This window comes from Bos indicus, chromosome 29, assembly GCF_029378745.1.
Source record: "Bos indicus isolate NIAB-ARS_2022 breed Sahiwal x Tharparkar chromosome 29, NIAB-ARS_B.indTharparkar_mat_pri_1.0, whole genome shotgun sequence".
NCBI classification, from domain to species: Eukaryota; Metazoa; Chordata; class Mammalia; order Artiodactyla; family Bovidae; genus Bos; species Bos indicus.
In genome coordinates, this window is record NC_091788.1 from 38,625,878 (window position 1) to 38,648,490 (window position 22,613).

The following is a 22,613-nucleotide window of genomic DNA, read 5'->3' on the forward strand; positions in this document are numbered from 1 at the left end:
TCCAACCAGTCCATTCTGAAGATCAGCCCTGGGATTTCTTTGCAAGGATTGATGCTAAAGCTGAAACTCCAGTACTTTGGCCACCTCATGCGAAGAGTTGACTCATTGGAAAAGACTCTGATGCTGGGAGGAATTGGGGGCAGGAGGAGAAGGGGACGACAGAGGATGAGATGGCTGGATGGCATCACTGACTCGATGAACGTGAGTCTGAGTGAACTCCAGGAGTTGGTGTTGGACAGGGAGGCCTGGCATGCTGCAATTCACGGGGTCACAAAGAGTCGGACATGACTGAGTGACTGATCTGATCTGATCAAGGTCTTTTGAAGGACTGAGATGGCTAGAATTATGGAGATTTCACATTTGAGGCGTTAAAAAAATTTCTTGTTACATTGGTCTGTTGGTGGTTATGCAGTCTCATAGTTGTTCTAAGTCTGAGAAAGTATTTTATCTTGTTTTTGATATATATTTTTCTTGGGTATAGAATTCTGAGTCAATTCTATTTCTCTCAGCACTCTAAGATGTGGTGACAGTGTCCTCTGCCTAACATTGTTTCATATCCTAATCTGCTGTCTTTCCCATTTTTTGTTCTACTGTGTCTGTTTTTCCTTCTGGTTACATTTCTTTGGTTGATTGTTTTAAACAATGAATTATCATGCACCTTTGAATAATTGTCATATTTCTTGTACTTGAGTTAATTGAACTTCTGTGTTAATGGGTTTAAAGCTTTCATCATATCTAGAAAATTTTCAGCTAGGAATTATGAAGTTCTTTTCTCTATTCTTCTTTTACTTCCTGTGGGATTCCATTTACATATATTTCAGTATTCTTATAGACAATTAATTTTTTCCCACAGTCTTTTCATTCTTATTTTCCATGTCTCTATTTAACATACTCGATAGTCTCCAGCTTCATCAATATAAAGATTATTATTCTAAGAAGCATTTTAATGTCCTTCTCTACTAATTATGTAATATATATTTTAACTGTGTTTTTACTAATTGATTTTCCCCTCATTATGGATATTTTCTTGCTTCTTTACAGATTGGAACTTTTTTCCTTCTTAAATTGATAAATTTATCTTAATTAGAGGATAATTACTTTACAATATTTTGATTGACCTAGGACAAATATTTTCACAATTCATACGGAAAATTTAAATTGGATATTGGATATGGCAATTTTTACCCTTTGGTTGCTGGATACTTTTTATTTTTATAAATTATTCCTGGAACTGTTTGCAAACACTGTTAATTTCTTGGAAACAATTATATTTTTTCAAGGCTTGCTGTTCAGGTTTTTTAGCTGATATAAGACCAGTCTTTAGACCAGGTTTACTATTCCCCACTAGTGAGGCAATATTGTCTTCAGGGCCATAGTGATGTCATGGGAATTATGAGTAATTTCCATGCTGGTGGGTGGGGACACCATTAGACTTGGCTCAATTTGAGACTCAAGGATTGTTCCCTATAATACTGACCAGCACTATCAACTCTCTGCTGTAAACTGGAAAGGTATCACCTGTACACTCCCACAGTTCTCTGTGTGTAGCTCTCTCCTGTAAACTCTAACTACCTAGAGTCTCAAATCTCTCTTCTTGAGGGGACCATTTGTCTCTGCCTAGATAGCCCTTCCATGTATGTGTTGGAAACTATTTCTAGAGTTGGGGCAATTGTAGAATTCACCGTGCTTACTCCCCGCCTCAGGAATCCATTCTCTGCTGCCTGACATTTCATGTAAAACTGCTTTCATTTATCTCTTCTACTTTTAAGTTGTTTGAGACAGGAGGATAAATGTGTCCTTTGCTCCTCTATGTCTACCAAAATGGAGGTCCCCCTGCAATCAGAACTCACTGAATGTCTTGTGAATGCTAGGCACTGACTTCTGTGCATGGGTGCTGACTAAGGATATGTGTTGGGGCTTTGGGGAGCCCCATCTTGCTGGAGAAACATGACAATTACAAATAGCATTTGCTATGGGGTATGTTCAATTCAGTTCAGTCGCTCAGTCATGTCCGACTGTTTGCAACCCCACGGAATGCAGCATGCCAGGCTTCTCAGTCCTTCACCAACTCCTGGATCTTGCACAAACTCACATCACTGAGTCGGTGATGCCATCCAACCATCTCATCCTCTATCGTCCTCTTCTCCTCCTGCCTTCAGTCTTTCCCAGTAATAGGGTCTTTTCTAATTAGTAAGTTCTTCACATCAGTTGGCCAAAGTATTGGAGTTCAGCTTCAGCATCAGTCCTTCCAATGAATATTCAGGATTGATTTCCTTTAGCATGGACTTGTTGGATCTCCTTGTAGTCCAAGGGACTCTCAAGAGTCTTGTTCAACACCACAGTTCAAAAGGTTTAATTCTTCATTACTCACCATTCTTTATGCTCCAACTGTCACATCCATACCTGACAACTGGCAAAATTATAACTTTGATTATACTGAACTTTTTCAGAAAAGTCATGTCTCTGCTTTTATTTTTTTTTTTTTTTTTTTTTTTTTTTTTTTTTCTTCCAATTTTATTTTATTTTTAAACTTTACATAATTGTATTAGTTTTGCCAAATATCAAAATGAATCCTCCACAGGTATACATGCGCTCCCCATCCCGAACCCTCCTCCCTCCTCCCTCCCCATACCATCCCTCTGGGCCGTCCCAGTGCACCAGCCCCAAGCATCCAGCATCATGCATCGAACCTGGACTGGCAACTCGTTTCCTACATGATATTTTATATGTTTCATTGCCATTCTCCCAAATCTTCCCACCCTCTCCCTCTCCCACAGAGTCCATAAGACTGTTCTATACATCAGTGTCTCTTTAGCTGTCTCGTACACCAGGTTATTGTTACCATCTTTCTAAATTCCATATATATGCGTTAGTATACTGTATTTATGTTTTTCCTTCTGGCTTACTTCACTCTGTACAATAGGCTCCAGTTTCATCCACCTCATTAGAACTGATTCAAATGTATTCTTTTTAATGGCTGAGTAATACTCCATTGTGTATATGTACCACAGCTTTCCTATCCATTCATCCGCTGATGGACATCTAGGTTGCTTCCATGTCTTGGCTATTATAAACAGTGCTGCGATGAACATTGGGGTACACGTGTCTCTTTCCCTTCTGGTTTCCTCAGTGTGTATGCCCAGCAGTGGGATTGCTGGATCATAAGGCAGTTCTATTTCCAGTTTTTTAAGGAATCTCCACACTGTTCTCCATAGTGGCTGTACTAGTTTGCATTCCCACCAACAGTGTAAGAGGGTTCCCTTTTCTCCACACCCTCTCCAGCATTTATTATTTGTAGACTTTTGGATCGCAGCCATTCTGACTGGTGTGAAATGGTACCTCATAGTGGTTTTGATTTGCATTTCTCTGATAATGAGTGATGTTGAGCATCTTTTCATGTGTTTGTTAGCCATCTGTATGTCTTTTTTGGAGAAATGTCTATTTAGTTCTTTGGCCCATTTTTTGATTGGGTCGTTTATTTTTCTGGAGTTGAGCTGTAGGAGTTGCTTGTATATTTTTGAGATTAGTTGTTTGTCGGTTGCTTCATTTGCTATTTAAAAATGTTGCTAGGCTTGTCATAGCTTTTCTTCAAACAAGCAAGCATCTTTTAATTTCATGGCTGCAGTCATCATCTGCAGTGATTTTGGAGCCCCCCCCCCCCCCCCAATAATAAAGTCTCCCCTTGTTTCCATTGTTTCTCCATCTATTTGCTGTGAAGTGATGGGACAAAATGCCATGATCTTCATTTTTCTGAATGGGGAGTTTAAGCCAGATGTTTCATTCTCCTCTTTAACATTCATCAAGAGGCTCTTTAGTTTCCCTTCACATTCTGCCATGAGAATGGTGTCTTCTGCATATCTGAGGTTATTGACATTTCTCCCAGCAACCATGATTCCAGTTTGTGCTTCATCCAGTTGGGCATTTCGCATGATGTACTCAGCATATAATTTAAATAAGCAGGGTGATAATATACAGCCTTTATGTACTCCTTTCCTGATTTGGAACCAGTCAGCTGTTCCATGTTAAGTTCTAACTGTTGCTTCTTAACCTGCATACAGATTTCTCAGAAGGCAGGTAAGATGCTCTGGTATTCCAATCTCAGTAAGTTTTCTACAGTTTGTTGTGATCCACACTGTCAAAGGTTTTTGCATGGTCAATAAAGAAGAAGTAGGTGTATTTCTGGAAATCTCTTGCTTTTCCTATGATCCAGTGGATGATGGCAATTTGATCTCTGGTTCCTCTGCCTTTTCTAAATCCAGCTTGAACATACAGAATTTCACAGTGCATGTACTGTTCAAGACTTGCTTGGAGAAATTACTTTGGTTGTATGTGAGATTAGTGCAACTGTGTGGTAGTTGAACATTCTTTGAAATCACCTTTCTTTGGGATTACAATGAAAATGACCTTTCCAATCCTGCGGGCACTGCTGAGTTTTCCAAATTTGCTAGCATATTAAGTGCATCACTTAAACAGCATCATCTTTTAGGATTTGAAATAGCTCAACTGCAATTCCATCACCTCCACTAGCTTTACTCATAGTGATACTTTTTTAGGCCCTCTTGACTTCACATTTCACGATGTCTAAGGTCTAAGTGAGTGATAACACCATTGTGGTTATCTGGGTCATTAATATCCTTTTTGTATAGTTCTTCTATATATTCTTTCAACCTCTTCTTAATATATTCTGCTTCTCTTAGGTCCATGCCATTTCTTTCTTTTATTTGTCCCATCTTTGAATGCAATGATCCTTCCCTACCTCTAATTTTCTTGAGCAGATCTCTAGTCTTTCCCATTCTATTGTTTTCCTCTATATCTATGCACTGATCACTTAGGAAGGCTTTTTATAAATCTCTTCTTGCTATCTTTTGAACTCTGCATTCAGATTGGTATGTGTTTCTTTTCTCTTTTGCCTTTTGCTTCTCTTGTTTTCTAAGTTATTTCTAAGGCACCCTCAGACAACCATTTTGCCTTTTTGCATTTCATTTTTTTGGGGATGGTCTTAATGAGGTACATACCGATCAAAAAACAAATATCACTGCATCCAGTTCCATTATTTCATGGCAAAAACATGGAGAGACAATGAAAGCAGTGACAGACTTTATTTCCCTGGGCTCCAAAATCACTGCAGATAGTGACTGCAGCTGTGGAAAAAAAAAAAAAAAAAGACACTTGGTCCTTGGAAGAAAAGCTACAAAAAACCTTGACAGGATACTGAAAAGCAGAGACATTATTTTACTAAAAAAGTCTGTATAGTAAAAGCTATGGTTTTTCCAGAAGTTGTGAGTGGATGTGAGAGTTGGACCATAAAGAAAGCTGAGCATCAAAGAACTGATGTTTTTGAACTGTGGTGTTGGACAAGACTCTTGAGAGTCCCTTGGACTGCAAGGAGATCCAGTCTGTCCTTCCTAAAGGAAATCAGTCCTGAATATAAATTGGAAGGACTGATGCTAAAGCTGAACCTCCATTACTTTGGGCAATTGATGGGTAAAACTGACTTATTATAAAAGACCCCGATGCTGGGAAAGATTAAAGGCAGGAGACAAAGGGGAAGACAGAAGATGAAATTGTTGGGTGGCATCATCAACTTGATGAACATGAGTTTTTGAGCAAGCTCCGGGAGTTGGTGATGGACAGGGAAACCTGGCATGCTGAACCCCATGATATAGCAAAGAGTTGGACATTAATGAGAGACTGAACTGAACTGATGTACAGAGGACAATCAGGGAACAGGCAGAAGTCTTTAAGGAAGGAGGAAGGAAAAATTCCTGGATAGTTGACGATTTTGTGTCAACAGGACATTTCAAGCTGGAGAAGCTGTAGGGAAGCAATTCTATGCCAGGGGGAGAGAATGGTAAGAGAAAGGCAGGGCGGCAGTGCTGGGATTTCTCAGAGGACTAGATCCCTTTTCTATTAAACTTTACCAATGCCCAATACTGTTAGGTGATTGGAAACATGAGTTTTGTTTTGGAAGTGGTAGAGAAATATTCAATGGAAGGACTGATGAGGAAGATGAAGCTCCAACATTTAGGCCAATGATGTGAAGACTCAGATCATTCGAAGAGACCCTAACGCTGGGAAAGACTGTGGGCAGAAGAATAGGGAACAATAGGATGAGATTGTGAGATGGCATCGCATACTCAAAGGACATGAGTTTGAGGAAAGTACACAAGTAGTGAAAGACAGGGAAGTCTGTTCTGTTGCCAAACATGTAATCACAAAGAGTCAGACTTGACTTAGCAACTGAACAATACCAATGAGGACACAGGGTCCAGTGAAGGCTCTTGTCCTTGTTGGAGTGGAGAAAAATTGAGTTGGAAGGGGAGCCTTCCCATTCTCTGGTGCAGGTCCTTGAACCCAAGGCAAGGAGCACAATATTTTGAATGTGTTACCAAACACTGTTTTCTGAAAAAACAAAAAACTGTTTTCTACAGGAGAGAGAGCTTTAACTGAGTTTGTTCTCTAGATTTTACTGAGGGATGTCGAAGGGATCAGGAGTGGGCTGAGTCTGCAAAAACCAGGTGACCAGCTGCTAGAGGGCAAGGTTTGTGATAAACATTCTGCAGTAGGTGGTAAACGAATCCAGAAAAACTGTCCCTCTGGAGTGTACATGCCAATATATCACATTGTTTCAGCAGATCACATTAATGTTGTTTTGGGGCAAGCAAGAAATGGATGGGTGGTTTGCTTTTGCCAATTCCTGTGGGTAGTTAGATGACTAAATGTCTGGTTACTTCATTGCATGGTTGGAATCATACTTGGGAAAGAAAACTATATCAAGTCCACACATATTTGGTCATTAAACAGCAAGCATAGGAAGGTTTCTAAGGCAGCTGTAGGTAATTAAAACATGAGGGTCCAAATGGGGACAGGTTCATTTAACAGGCTGAGACTGGACTGTACAGGTTGCCATAGTTGTTGCTATGACAAGTAGCAATAACAGCTACTTTTTGCTATGCTGGAGATGTGGGAAACTGAAAAGAGACAAAAAGCCTTACAATTCTCCTTGCAGGGTGGTTTCAGGCTAGAAGTAGTTGACAAGGAAAGGCTGACTGGTAAGGCTGAAGAAGGGAGGAATATGAGCCAGTAATCATTAGCTCTTGTTGGGGCCCTGATAACAGAAGCATCAGCTCAGTCAGAGTTTTGGTCAGGGTTCAGAGATAGATGCCATTTGGCTTGAATCAATATTTAGCCTTGGTGATGGCAGCCATAACCTCTAAACAGAAGATTTCCTTCTCCCCAGGTGGCAGAATAATTCATATTTGTTCCAGACTCAGGAACACAGAAAGGCGTCTCAGGGCCAGCTGCTCTTTGCAGGCACATATGCAATCTAAAAGGTTGAAGTATCATCATGGTGCCCGTTTTTCAGGTGAGAAAACTGAGGTTAAGGGACTTGATGAAGGTCAAACAGCTAAGCACGTGAAAAGCCATGCACAAATCCAGGGTAACAGTCCTCAAATTGTGTGTTTTTGCTCCACATCCACTGGGAGTGGTGGGTGGTGATCTGGCACCAATGCTTAGGCAGAAGAAAGCAGTATTCAGGCTTAAATTGAAGTAAGTAAGGAAAACCAGTAGAACATTCAGCTATGACATAAATCAAATCCCTTAGGATTTTATAGTGGAGATGAAAAATAGATTCAAGGGATCAGGTTTGGTAGCCTGAAGAACTATGGATGGAGGTTTGTATCATTGTACAGAAGGTGGTCATCAAAACCATCCCCAAGAAAAACAAATGTGAGAAGGAAAAGGGGTTGCCTGAGGAGGCCATAAAAACAGCTGAGAAAATAAGAGAAGTGAAAGGCAAAGGAGAAAGGGAAAGATGTCCTCAATGGAATGCAGACTTCCAGAGAATAGCAAGGGGATATAAGAAAGTCCTTGTAAGTGAAAAGTGCAAGAATTAGAGGAAAATAATAGAATTGTAAAGAGTGTAGATCACTTCAGGAAAATTGGAGCTACCAGAGGAACATTTCATGCAAGGATGGGCACACTAAAGGACATAAAAGTCAAAGACCTAACAGAAGCAGATGAGATTAAGAAGAGGTAGCAGGAATGCACGGAAGAATTGAACAAAAATGGTCATAAAGACCGGGAAAGAGATGATGCTTGGGTCACTCATGTAAAGCCAGATATACTGGATTATGAATTCAAATGGGCCTTAGGAAGCATCACTACAAACAATGATAGGAGAGGTGATGGAATTCCAGCTGAGCTATTTAAAAATCCTAAAGAATGAGACTGTAAAATTGCTGCATTCAGTATGTCAGCAAATTTGGAAAACTCAGCAGTGGCCACAGTGCTGGAAAAGGTCAGTTTTCATTCCAGTTCAAAAGAAAGGCAATTCCAAAGAATGTTCAAACTATTATGTAATTGCGCTCATCTCACTTGCTAACAAGGTAATGCTCAATATCCTTCTACCTAAGCTTCAACACTACATGAACTGAAAACTTCTGGATATACAAACTGGTTTGAGGAACCAGAGATCAAATTGCCAACATCTATTGGATCATAGAGAAAGCAAGGGAATCCCTGAAAACATTTCCATCTGCTTCACTGACTATGCCAAAGCCTTTCACTGTGTGGACCACAACAAACTGTGGAAAATTCTTAATGAAATGGGAGTACCAGATCACCTTACCTGTCTCCTGAAAAGTCTGTATGTAGGCCAAAAAGCGAGAGTTAGAATCAGACACAGAACAACTGAAAGGTTTAAAATTGGGAAAGAAGCATGACAAGGTGTACATTCTCACTCTGGTTATTTAACTTCTATATAGGATACATCATTTGATATGCTGGACTGCATAATTACCAAGCTGGAATACAGATTGCTGAGAGAATTATCAACAAACCACAGATATGAAGATGACACTGCCCTAATGGCAGAAAGAAAAGAAGAACTAAAGGGCCTCTTGAAGAGAAGAGATGCAAAGACTGGCTTAAAACTCAACATTCAAAAAACTATTCACAAAAATATACTCAACATTCATGGCATCTGGTCCCACCACATCATGTCATATAGATGAGGAAAAAGTGGAAATAGGGGCAGATTTTATTTTCTTGGGCTCCAAAACCACCATGGACCTTGACTACAGCCACAAAATTAAAAGACTCTTGCTCCTTGGAAGGAATAAAGGCTGTGAAAAACCTGGACAGTGTATTAAAAACCAGAGACTCACTATGCTACAGGGGTCTGTAGTGTCAAAGCTAGGATTTTTCCAGTAATCATGTACAGATGTGTGATCTGGACCATAAGAAAGGGTGAATGCCAAAGAACTGAGCTTTTGAACTGTGGTTCTTGAGAAGATTCTTGAGAGTCCCTTATAAATCAAGGAATCAAACCAGTCAATCTGAAAGGAAATCAACCTCTGACCCCTGCTGACTCAGCTGAGGCATGTACTGAGGGCCTCCAGGTGGAAAGAAGGGATGCTTCCACTGCAAAAGTGCCTAACCATGGCAGCGCCAATTAAATAGTTTGTAGCTCCACCCCTGGAGGAAGCTCAGAAAGGCTGAAGGCTCTGTTACCCTGGGTCCCCTGATACATGCGCTGCATTCTCCCCAGCAGCATTGAATGTCAAAGAAGGGGCATTCTGGCCCCTGGAGGTGTGGGATGGCTCAGGGATCCACTAGTGCCACCACTTACCAAGTAGGACTGGAAAGGACAGAGCAGGCATTTGTGGCATAGAGCTGGTGACTGGGGTGTGGGAACAAGAGGGAACAAGCTCTGCTGAAGTACCTCTGCCAAAATCCCCTGGAGGAAAAGCCCAGTGATAAGATCATCTGAGATGGGATGAAGAGAATCTATTTCATTACCCCTTATAATTAATTCCTCTGAATTAGGAGGTGGTGGAGTTGGTGGGTCATCACAAACTCTTCCATGGCCTAGACCATCTGCCAGTCTCACCCTCTTTGGCCTCTCCAGGTTTGGCTGGGTAACTTACTCTGGTTCCCCATCCTCACTGGTCCATCCGTAACCCTCATCACCCCTAGTAAGTCCCGAGTGCCCCAGTGCAGACCACCTTGAGATGCCATTTGCATGGAATCCAGTTCAGTTTTGCCTAGAACCAAACAACCCTCCATATGGCTCTATGAGTTGTGGTTTTAGAATTCCTGAAATTCACATCAGCTTGCTGTGAACTCCCACAGGGAGCTGACATGAAACCTCCACCCTGTGCTGGGGCTGAGCAGTCACTGAGCACCCTTTAATAACATTAGCATCCAACCTCCCCACAGAGGGGTCGGGTATTCCAACTCACAAAGGAGGCACCAAGCCGGAGCAAGGGGAAAATGCAGCCAAGAACTAGGCTGACCATGTAATTCATCATCCAAACCAGGAAAACTTTGAGAAAGGAAGGGAAACTGTGAACTTATGCTGGAACATCATACTGAAACTGTCCCCAGCCATTCTCCTTGTAAGATGGCCTATTTCAGGGACTGCTAGAACTGAATTTCATGTTCATGCACCTAAGGGTTCAGATTGAATTGAAGCTCTTTGAGGACTGAGGACCTTAGTGTTCCCCTCCCCTTCTGACTTCCACCATGCCAGCACGGTGTGGCGTCTCCACATTTATTTCAGGAAGATCTGTGTCCCACACAGCCCTTTACTCCCAAGTGATTGGTTTTGTGGGAGGCACTGGCCCAGCCACAGGGCTCAGCAGTATCTACAATGGTATGACATGGCCTGCAGAGGGCACCCTCCTCCCAGCAGCAGCCCAAGGGTTCCTGCAAGCTCCAGTTTGAGAACCAACTCTCAGTATTGTCCCCTCACCTTGAGGATGTAGGCCCGAGCCATCACCGGGTAGTTGATGCTGTTGATGGTGAAGATAATAGAGGGCAGGGTATTGACCACAGAACATGAAATGTAGTGCTGTTAGAGAGAGGGGGTGAGAGGTTGGCCCTGGAGATCCTTGTTGTGTGTGGAGACTGGGGGTGACCCTGGGGTATGACTCTTCACCTTGGAACCCGTGGCGCGGTGCCGAAGAGCTTCTGCATGTTATTGACCAGTCTTCTTGGGCCTTGGATCAGTGATATCCAAGTGTCAACAATGGCCTCACAGCCGCTAGAATAAGCAATAACCTTTCTTCCCATGGAAATGCTGAGAGACAATGGAAGAAAGCAGACATCAAGGTCACTCTGAGTCTTCTGAGAGTTGTCCCCTTCCCGACTGTTTCCTAAACAGCCCTTCATTTCTTGCCCTCTTTTCCTTTTCTCTCGACACAGCACCTTTCTTGACATCCTCGAATGCAGTACTTGAATACACCAGGATTTTTTGCACCTTCACACAACCTGGTCTTCCTTCCTAGAAGACTCCACTCCACTTTGACTAGCAAATTTATTCTTGTCTTCCAGATTCCACCTTAATTGTACTGTTTTTGGGAAGTCTTTCCCCTGATGTTTATCAGTCTCCTGTCTTGGTCACTCTCTGTAGACCCTTCCTCATGTCTGCTGCTGCTGCTAACTCACTTCAGTCGTGTCCGACTCTATGTGACCTCATAGAGGGAAGCCCACCAGGCTCCATCATCCCTGGGATTTTCCAGGCAAGAGTACTGCAGTGGGTTGCCACTGTCTTCTCCTCTTCATGTCTAGGATGTACCAACATTACCATTCACTATGTGGGTGAGTCACTTCATGTACATCTGCCTTCTTAGATGTGAGGGCGTTTTATTCTCCTTTCCTCCCTAAAGTGCCTGGCACACAGTGAATGCCCAATGCTTGTCTGTTCAATGAGTGAATGAAGACTGATAAAACAATGAGAAACATCCAGAAAGTTGTAGCTGGTGGGGAACAAATAACAGGTTGCATGCAGAGTGAAGATGGAGTTTTGCAGGGCAGCAGATGCTCATAGTAGGGGGAGAGAGGAGCTCCTCTGGGAGAGGGTGTCTGCCAGCACTGCTCCTACAACCAGCTCAGACCCTGAGACCCTGGCCAGGAAATACATGACTAGCCCACAGAAACTCCAAAGAATAGGTCAGCTTTTGTCTGAGGGTATCACACAGAATCCTATCAATTATGCCTCTTGTCCTCAGGTCACTCCTGGATCCCCCCTTCCTGATTCTCTGTTATATCCCCTGTCCCATTATGTGCCCAAGAACGTGGGGTGCCTTTTTAATTAGTTGGTTTCACATCTTAAGACTACAGCCAACCTCTCTCCACTGGTGCTGGGTAGCTGATCCTTAAGAAGACCAGATTTTCCCATTTTCTGAGGGCTGTCCCTGTTTTTAAAATGACATTTAACTATACTGTGAACTTCCTATGTCCTAGGTAGCCCTGGACTGTTGGTCATCTTATCATAACTCTGTTCAGGCTGGTGAAATTCTCCCTGATTCTCTGTTCAACACACTGTAAAGTCCTCTAATCATGCTCCCCACCTCAAAGGGCAGTGGGTGCAGCCCTCTCCCAGCTGCACAGACCTCTCTAGACCCTTTTAGGACCCTGGTCAGAGCCTTGCTCAGAAGGCCTGGGGATTATGAACCCATGGGTTGCTTGTGTATCCATGTGCTTGTGTGCTTGTTTGTATGTGTGTTTTTATGTGTCTCTGTGTGTGTGTCTATGACTAGCTATGCATGTTTTTATGTGTCTCTTTTTATGTTTATATGTGTCTGCTTGTGTGTTTCCATGTGTCTGTGTGTTGGTCTGTGTCATTGTGGGTGGTGTATATGTCTGTGGGACTATGTGTCTGAGAATTCATTTGTGTGTGTCTACCTGTGTCCATGTACAATAGAGGGAGCATCACTGGGCTGACCCTCAGTGGGAGAGGCTTATCGGTCCATGTGTACACTCCAGTCTCTTGCTTCGTACCCAGTTGAGCTCTCCCTTGCAGTAGCAGTGGTCCACCCCACCAAACATCACCACACTGCCCTCCCACTTGTATCTGCAAATGGAAGAGAGGGGGGGATCCTTAAAGGACAGTAACAACAGCACTTTCTGAGAGCTGTGTTTGTCCACCCATCAAGGCCCTAATAAGGTCCCCATGTACAGATGCAGAAGTAGAGGCTAGGAGCGATTGAGATCCAGACTGGGGTCTGTTACTGGCTAATGAGTGGTACAGAGGAGGTTAGAAGCTGAATCACTTGGCTGGGCTCTACCCACTATGTCTTCTGAAGACGCCCTGGACCACCTGTGACCTGAGTGCTCAGACAATCTCAGAGGAAAGGGTGCTGAAGCGTTTTGCTTTCCCCTTGACCATCTTGTCATTTTTCAGGAAAATCAAGGCCTGGAATTTCTAAGGGTGTGGGTTCAGGTCACCAAGAGTTGGCTCCACTGGTCTGTGACCTCTACTGTGCAAAGGGCCCCACACACAGAAGGGACCCCACCTCTGCTCTCCCTGTCTTGAAATGCCTAATATTTCTTGAACAAGGGGTCCCACATTTTTGTGTCCCACACTTTTGTTTCTCACTGGCTCCCACAAATTGGTAGCTGGTCCTGGGCTCCCAGTGAAATGCTAATGAGGAAGGAAAGATATCCACCATCCTTCTCCTTCCTTCCTTATCAAATTCATAAGCAAATCCTAATGCCTTTTCCTTCAACTTGTTTCCTGTTGCCTTCCATTAGCCTTCCTCCTCACTCACACTCCTAGACCAAGTTACTGGTCTTGAGCCCAGGAGTAGGGTTGTGTTCCAATAAAATTTTATTTATAAAAGCCAGGGGTGAAGCCAGGTAGGGCCCTGGGCCCATAGTTATCCTGGGTTATATTATCTCTCAGGATACTTCTTTATTAAGTGTTCTATAATTTTCGTGCAACTGAAAGCATCTTACAGCTAAGTTGGAGAAAGAGATTGTCCATCTCAGACTTACTTGCTCAAGTAGAAGGCAAAAATAGACTCAGAAATTGCACCTTGATTCTTCAGCTTGTCAAAGATGGGGATTGCTCCAGAGAAGGATATTTTGGTGTAGTTCGAGCCCAAGATGCCATCAAAAGTTATGCCCTCAAACCCGGATTCCGCCAGGCTTAGACCGAACAGCTGGTCAGTACTTACAAGGTGCCCAATCTGTGGGAGAGAAGAGTGTTCCCACTTACAGATACATGAAGTGGGGCTAGGACTGGGCTGGGGTGCATTGCCATTAGATCCTTAGAGAAAAATTGATGCTGGGCTCTGTTTCGGTGGCCCACAGCTGGTTAGATCAAGCTGGGAGGGGAATTTGGGTTCAATTTGAGAGAGGCTGTGAATTTTAAAACATCTGCCCCTCTGAAAAACACCACATGAGTGAGCCAAACTGGCCTTATGGCTTCTTTACAGGTGGAACAACCAAGAGTTAGGCCAGGTCCCATTGATGCCACCTTATGGACAAACAGTCAAGAGCAAGAGAGCCTTCTCTTTGGTGTCACTGTGACCTAATGACAGGAATGGACTGCATTCTCTGTAATGTACTGTGGATTCTGCATCTGTCCAGGAAGACAGAGCCAAAAACACAATCTTGCTTGCAGGGTTCTATGAAATTACTGCCTGGGGAATTCACTTTTGGGGATATGTGTGTATTTCTGTGAGTGTGTATGAGACAGAAAGAGAGAGAGGGGAACTACTCAAGTCTTATGGGGGAGGCAGGCCATACATTTAGGAGACTCTCTAGGGTCCTCTAGAGTGAGAACTCATTTATCAGGCCCCTTGACTTCTCAGGCCTCCAGTTTCCCACTCTGGATACCTGAATCACTTGACTGCCCCTATTGTCCCCAGATCAGTTTTATCCTGTCCCCAAACACCCTACAGCAACTTCAGTCCTGAAAACCCAGTCTAACTCCACGTTTTACAACATGTGTGCCTTCAGCAAGACCTTGCTGTCTGAAACTCAGTTTCCTCATATATCTCATGAGCTAATCAGAGTAATTGCTGTGTGGGGTTGTTGCAGGATTAAACCAGTTATCACCTGAAAGTGCCTGGAACAGTCTGTGAATGTAAAAGTGGGTGATTTTGTCCCTTCTTCTCTCTCTCAGGAAAAGAACCTTGAACTGCACATGGGCAGAGGATCTGCAAGTCCACACCTCAATCCACTCTCTGGGTTAGCTACTTTGCTTGCTCATCTGTCACCATGGGCACTGCCTCCTCAGAGACATGATCCTGTGGATAAGATGGCCAATATCTATGGGAGTTAGGCTAGGAATGGTCCTAACAGATGGTCCTGCATCTATTTTGCAAGCAGTGGTCACTCCATAGCTAGTCCTGACTCAGAAATTTTTACACTGTTACCCGAACTGTGTCATGAACAACATCTCCTTTCATCCTCCCAGATCCATAGGTGATGCTGAATGTTTTATTGGTAGGCTGGAAGGTGCAAGACAGAAGATGTCTGAATATAACGTGTGTAGCTGCAGACACAAGAGATCAGTGTCATCAGGTGCCAAGGGTGGAAATGGGGCAGCAGGGCAAGTGAAGGATGGTCCGGGTATGGGATGTCTGTACTCACAACAGGCTGGACTTGTGCAAAAGACAGAGGGCACCCACAAGTCAGATGAGCCTGTGTCAATGAAAACCTGGAATTCCTGCGGGGATGTTCCAATGGTGATGTTACCCTCGTAGAGCATCTACAGGGAGAAGGAGAGAGTGGGTTAGTGCAGAACTGGCTGCCCTCTATTCCCACACTGATGCCTCCCTCTGGGTGTAACATATCTCTTGAGATCACTTTCTATCCACCATGCAGCTCATAGACTTTGGTCATAGAGGTATCTGCACTTGATATTTATGCAGGATATTGACTCTATGACCAGGTGTTGAAGCGGTACCTCCTGCCTGGGAAACCCAGAGGCATAACCACTAGGCCTCCAGGACCACTGGACACCCAGGGAAGTCCTGGTGCCTTCATTTGAGAAGCTCTGTAGTCTCTTCAAATCCAGCCTTAGCACCCTCTTCTACAGGAGGTCCTTCTTGATCAACCCCAGCCACTCCCTCTAAATCAGACCATATCCAATCAACACCACACAGGTGACCCTTTCATTTGACATGCATTTACTCCTTGCCTATCTCTCAGGCTGGCATGGGCATTCTTGAAGACAAAATAAGCCCCTTTTCTAGTCTAAAAACGGTAACCACAGTGTTAGATTCTTATGACCTTACATGGAATACAGGTTCAGTAACTGTTTACTGCTATGGTTCTTGCATCTGTGGAAACTGAATTCCTCTACCTGGGGATTCACAATTACTTTGCAGTTGGTTCTATCTTTTGATCAGTGATGGTTCACTCTTCATCTGTAAGTGAGTGGCTCACTTAGTTCAGAAGGAACAATCACCCTCAAACTAATGCTACAACTTTGACACAGAAATGGATGTTTACCTGCCATCTGGTCATTGCTGGGCCCAGTTACAAAGACCACGAGTTGAGGATGAGAATGCCTTTTCCTCTGATTGGGGTCCCTGTTTTCCAGGGTTTCTGCTTCCTGCAGGAACCCCAACTCCAACATCTCACCAGGTACCTCCAGATAAGCCCCAGTGATAGGCTGGAGCACCAGGGGGCACTGTGGAGCACCCTCCCCAATACACTCATATCCATGATGTTCCTCAGAGGGTGACTAGTTAGATTTGAGCCACAAGAAGAAAACTGGGACAGTCTATAAGCATGTTTCTTCAGGAAATTGTTCAGTATGTTTTTTTTTTTTTTCAGTGAGGGTTTTTCTCATGGTCTTCACTCTCCTTGGAGGTATTCTTTCACTGAGCATTTGACAAAACAAAGAAGATGCTACAACACGCTGTCGGTGTTAGGGTATAACTGTCATTGTAATGGCCCTGTGTATTTTCTTTACTTTTTATGAGGCAGTTTATTATCAGAATTTTATGCACATACCATGGCAAAGACTTAGATGTGAATACACGTTCTGTTCTGCAATCTTGGGTAAGCCATATGACCATGTGGTGTCTCAGTCTCCCCTTCAGTAAAATGGTGGAATGTAACAATACAAACCCTCCAAACAGAGTATCTTGGGGATAAGTGAAGTGATGGAATAAGGTACCCAATAAATAGGAAGTCTCAACCATGACAGCCATTAGCATTGCTGTTGTCATCCCACTCTATCCTTCTCATAGAACCTCAAGGAAGGAGGTAGAAGGGGGACTCCTATCCTCTTTTACAAGGGATCAATTTGAAATGCAAGAGGTTTCTGAGTTGGCTGTGGTCACACTTTTTGTGAGATATAAAACAGTGTACATAAATCAGTGTATCTTTCTCCAAGGTGAAAGAGAAGAGAGAGTTGAAAGAAGAATCCAAGATATAGGGAACAAGTAAGGAAAATTTGGATGCTTGAGAAAGAAGGAAGAGTCAAATGAAAAATTAAAAGAAAACAACACAGAGAGAAATACACTCCCAGTGACTTCCAAAGAGGTGGAGAAATAAATGATAGTGATACAGAGATGCAGACATAGACATATACAGTCTGAAGTAGAGAGGGAAAAAAGAGGACATGTTGAATAAAGTGTAGAAAAGTACTATTCCACAGGACCACATCGACATATGCATAGACTGTGCACTGAACAGTTGCAAGGAGCTGTATTTTCAATAGGTCATGACATGACTGGACCCCAAGAGTTGTGCAACCATGCAAATCTACACGAAGATATTGGGATCCACAGTTCCTATAGCAAGTGACTTATCGATAAGTAAGAGTTGAACTTTAACACTGTTAGGGAAATATTCCATTCTCTTCTAAACCTGATGGGTTCAGGAGGGGGAACACATGTATACCTGTGGTGGATTCATTTCGATATTTTGCAAAACCAATACGATATTGTAAAATTTAAAAATAAAATAAAATTAAAATAAAACCCAGATGGGTGGAAGAATAATCAGAGGAAAAAAAAAATCCGAGAAAGGAATATGATGAGGCTTACAGTCCCCATACTTACTTCATTATGCACTCTGAGAAGGCCACCAGCCCGAGGAGCACAAGTCACTTCATGCTTCTTTCCTGGCTCCAAATACTAAGGGAAGTGTGGGTTCTTAGCATGTAGTGGTGACCAGGAACTCCTAGTTATATATGCTCTGTTCTACCCTAGCTTTCCCCTTTAGTCCCCTAATAGATCTAAAAAAACACACAAAGCTCTGGATAAAATCTTCACCTTCATCAGTGTCCTTGGCAAGTGAACTTTGAAGCTTCTCAGAATACTGAGAATTGAACTGTAATCTCTTCCTTGAACCTTGGCTGGAAAATCAAACTGATCTGCATGGACATCTAAGAAGATGGAGAACCTTGCCTACTTGGAGGTAAAAAAATGCTAAGAACATCATGAAAATGGATACTAGGGGCCATGTTCCACATTCATGGTTGTATGTCATCTTCCTAGCCACTTCACAAGATATGCTTTGCTGTTTTCATTGGAGAAGCAATTGCTAGAGGATAAGTTGTCAAATGGCTAAGTGAAGACTTCATGACAGCCAAGGGATACACAACTGTCTTTAGGTAGTGGGTCTAATGGCAGATATCAGGGGCACCTATGATGTCAGTCTGCATCAAAGATTTAGGGCAGAGCAGTACTTCACTTGCATGGGTTCAGTATTGGAAGAAATGTCATATGCATCCACAAGATATTTTATAGCATCCAACAAACATACAAGGAAGAACTGTGTACTAGGTTCCGGGTTAAAGGCTTCAAAGTCAAAGTTGATCAAGACAAAAGTAGTCTTTATCTTAAGAGAGCTAGCAGTCTAGTTCTCACAAACTCAAGGCCCCAGGAGGCAGGAGATATGATACTAGGACTAGATGGCCATGTTGAACCATGGGCAGCACAGGCCTTACCACTGGGAGCAGCCTTTCCTGCACTTCACCCATGCTGGAAAGCAGGCCTATTGGCCATGTTTTCAAAAGCATAAGAAGTTTGGATATTTATGTACAATCTACTGATTTTAATGTTAGCAAGTATTTTTTTTTTTTTTTACCCGAAAAAAAAGTGGGAACGAAATCTCCACAGCAATGTGCTGGAATCAGCCTTCAGTCTCTGCAGGTTTTTATTTCTGGCTTAGAGTTGGGAGTGCAGTGCGGATAGAGAGGAATTTAATTCAAGTTGGTTGATTTACAAAGAGATTGAATGCATACTGAGCATGTTTCTTTCCTTTAAATTTATAAAGAAGATGATCAGGGACATACAAACCAATGAATTTAACTGCTGAAGATAAATGGATACATTTCTGATATAATATCTCCATAGCGTCTATGCCATGAAAACTTTTCTGCCAAAGCAAACATACAAAAAAATAATTTTGAAATGTCTTCCCAATCAAAGAAGACAAAACAACTGTGGCAGCCAAAGTAAAGACAATCGTGTTTAAGGACTCATCCAGGACTCTCAGGGCCAATTCCTACATGAGATCTATACATGCCTGTCCCTTGAATACAACAGGAGCCTCTCCTATTGCCAGGTGTATGTAGATGGGGCACTGTGTCTTAATCCTTATTTTTGCATATTATTTAAATTCAGTTTTGGTGGTTAAATCCTAAAAGGGGAAATATGACATCACTGACAAATGACACACATACATGCCCTTTACTATGGTGTTGGAGGAGACTCTTGATAGTCCCTTGGACTGCAAGGAGATCAAGCCAGTCCATCATAAAGGAAATCCATCTGAATATTCACTGGAAGGACTGATGATGAAGTTGAAGCTCCAATTATTTGCCCACCTGATGGGAAAAACTGACTCATTGGAAAAGACCCTGGTATTAGGAAAGATTGAAGGCAGGAGGAGAAAGGGAAGACAGAGGATGAGATGGTTGAATGGCATCACCAAGTCGATGGACATGAGCTTTAGCAAGAACTGGGAGTTGGCGATGGATAGGGAAGCCTGGCATGCTGCAGTCCATGGCATTGCAAAGAGATGGACACGACTGAAGGACTGAACTGAACTGAACAAATTGAGAACAAAGACTAATAAATCTAATTGCATCAAGTTGTTGACTGCTGCTGCTGCTGCTGCTGCTAAGTTGCTTCAGTTGTGTCTGACTCTGTGTGACCCCAGAGACAGCAGCCCACCAGGCTCCCCCATCCCTGGGATTCTCCAGGCAAGAACACTGGAGTGGGTCGCCATTTCCTTCTCCAATGCATTAAAGTGAAAAGTTAAAGTGAAATCACTCAGTCATGTCCGACTCTTAGCGACCCCATGGACTGCAGCCTACCAGGCTCCTCTGTCCATGGGATTTTCCAGGCAGGAGTACTGGAGTGGGGTGCCATTGCTTTCTCCGAAGTTGTTGACTAGCTGCCTATAACAACACATTACTTAAGTGGCTTAAAAATTCAGACTTATGACTCTACATTCAGAGTGGAGTATCTTCTAAAGAAAAACAAAAATATGGCCCATCAGAAACAAAACCAAAGAAAACCAAAAGAAAAAAAGGAAAGAAATCTGAAACTATATTCAATAATTTCAGTTCAGTTCAGTTGCTCAGTTGTGTCCAACTGTTTGTGAGCCCATGAACGGCAGCAAGGTCTCCCTGTCCATCACCAGCTCCCAAAGCCCACACATATTCATGTCCATTGAGTCGGTGATGACATCCAACCATCTCATCCTCTGTCATCCCCTTCTACTCCTGCTCTCAATCTTTCCCAGCATTAGGGTCTTTTCAAATGAGTCAGCTCTTTGCATCAGGTGGCCAAAGTATTAGAGTTTCAGATTCAGCATCAGTCCTTCCAGTGAACATTCAGGACTGATTTCCTTTAGGATGGACTGGGTGGATTTCCTGGCAGTCCAAGGGACACTCAAGAGTCTTCTCCAACACCACCATTCAAAAGCATCAATTTTTCAGGGCTCAGCTTTCTTTATAGTCCAAATCTTTCATCCATACATGACCACTGGAAAAACCATAGTCTTGACTACACAGACCTTTGTTGACATAGTAATGTCTCTGCTTTTCAATATGATGTCTAGGTTGATCTCAACTTTCTTTCCAAGGTGTAAGCGTTTTTTTAAATTTCATGGCTGCAATCACCATCTGAAGTGATTTTGGAGCCCAGCAAAATGAAGTCAACCACTGTCTCCACTGTTTTGCCATCTGTTTGCCATGAAGTGATGGGACCGGATGCCGTGATATTACTTTACTAAATGTTGAGCTTTAAGCCAACATTTTCACTCTCCTCTTTCACCTTCATCAAGAGGTTCTTTAGTTCTTCACTTTCTGCTGTAAGGGTGGTGTCAGATGTATATCTGAGGCTATTATTTCTCCCAGCAGTCTTGATTCAAATCTGTGCTTCCTCCACCCCAGTGTTTTCATGATGTACTCTGCATATAAGTTAAATAAGCAGGCTGACAATATACAGTCTTGATGTATTCCTTTCTTATTTGGAACCAGTCTGTTGTTCCATGTCCAGATTTAACTGTTGATCCCTGACCTGCATATAAGTTTCTCAAGAGGCAGACTGGTGGTCTGGTATTCCATCTCTTTCAGAATTTTCCACATTTTATTGTGATCCACACAGTCAAAGGCTTTGGCATAGTCAGTAAAGCAGAAGTATGTGTGTTTCTGGAATTCTCTTGCTGTTTCGATAATCTATCAGATGTTGGCAATATGATCTTTGGTTCCTCTGCCCTTTCTAAAACCAGCTTTATCATCTGGAAGTTCATGGTTCACGTATTACTGAAGCCTGACTTAGCAGCAGCAGCAAGAAGTTTATAGCAAGTCCATTTTGAAGTTTCTGTCTTAGTGATACCCTGAGGAGCCCAAGATAGCAGATTCAGGCAGGTCTCCAATGAATGAGTGGTTGGAGGACCACATGCTCCTTACTCCAAATCATCTCTTGTCATCTGAAAACTTTCCCCCGTACCTGATACCCTTACTGCCCCCCCCCGCCCCCGCCATATGCATCTCCATTCCTCTGCTAAGCTAAGTCATCTAGCTGTAGATGTTGATGATTCAGAACAGGGTCTGGAAGCAGAATGAATGCAGACATTTTTAGAAAGAATGAACTGGGAAGACCCATCTTGGTTTTCCCTTCTTTAGTGCCATCTGCAAGCGAGGGATTGGGCCTGAGTAGGGATGGAGCCACAAGTGGGACTGCCTAGATATCTACAAGTGAAGGGAGGAGGAATTCAGAGCCCAGTAACACGGAGGTGGGCAACTTTCACAGGATGCAGAAGGGAAGGAAGAAGCACTGGGAAATGAATAGTGTTTTCCTGAGGGCCAGACCTTCTTGAGTCTTCTGGTTAAACTTGGAGGTCACATTCTTCCTACTGGAATCCCTGCTCCAGATGTGGAAGGGAGAGAGCTGTACTCACTGCCAGTGAGTCACAGGGAGAGGGACAGCCTCCACCAGAGGCCCTTTGACTCCACTCTAACTGTGGGTATCATCCCAAGCCAGAGAGAAAATGGCAGGTCATCCAAAAGATGACCTACTTTAAATGGTATTTAAAATACTACAAAATTTGTCTAAAAGTCCTAGCATATCTAGTTCTCAGAGCTTTTTTGGAGAGATGATTCATCAGCCTAACTTGGGTTTCTGCTGAGGAATCTACAAGCTTCCCCATTGGTAACTTCTGACTTATAACTACCTGATCTCATCCCGCAGAACCCAAATGATGGTAAGTTCTGGTGGGCAAGGCCTCTAAGGTCCTCAGTGTCACAGCAGCTGTGTGCCAAGTGGTTTACCACTCCCAGTCCTGAGCCCAAGACCCATGAACATCACCAGACAGTTACAGCTCCGTGCCCACCAGAGGCA

General features: G+C 43.1%; 1 pseudogene; it reads right to left on the reverse strand.

The window, feature by feature from the left end:
* Positions 1-7,253: 7,253 nt before the first annotated feature.
* LOC109554094 (pregnancy-associated glycoprotein 1-like) lies at positions 7,254-17,869 on the reverse strand (annotated as a pseudogene).
* Positions 17,870-22,613: the final 4,744 nt, after the last annotated feature.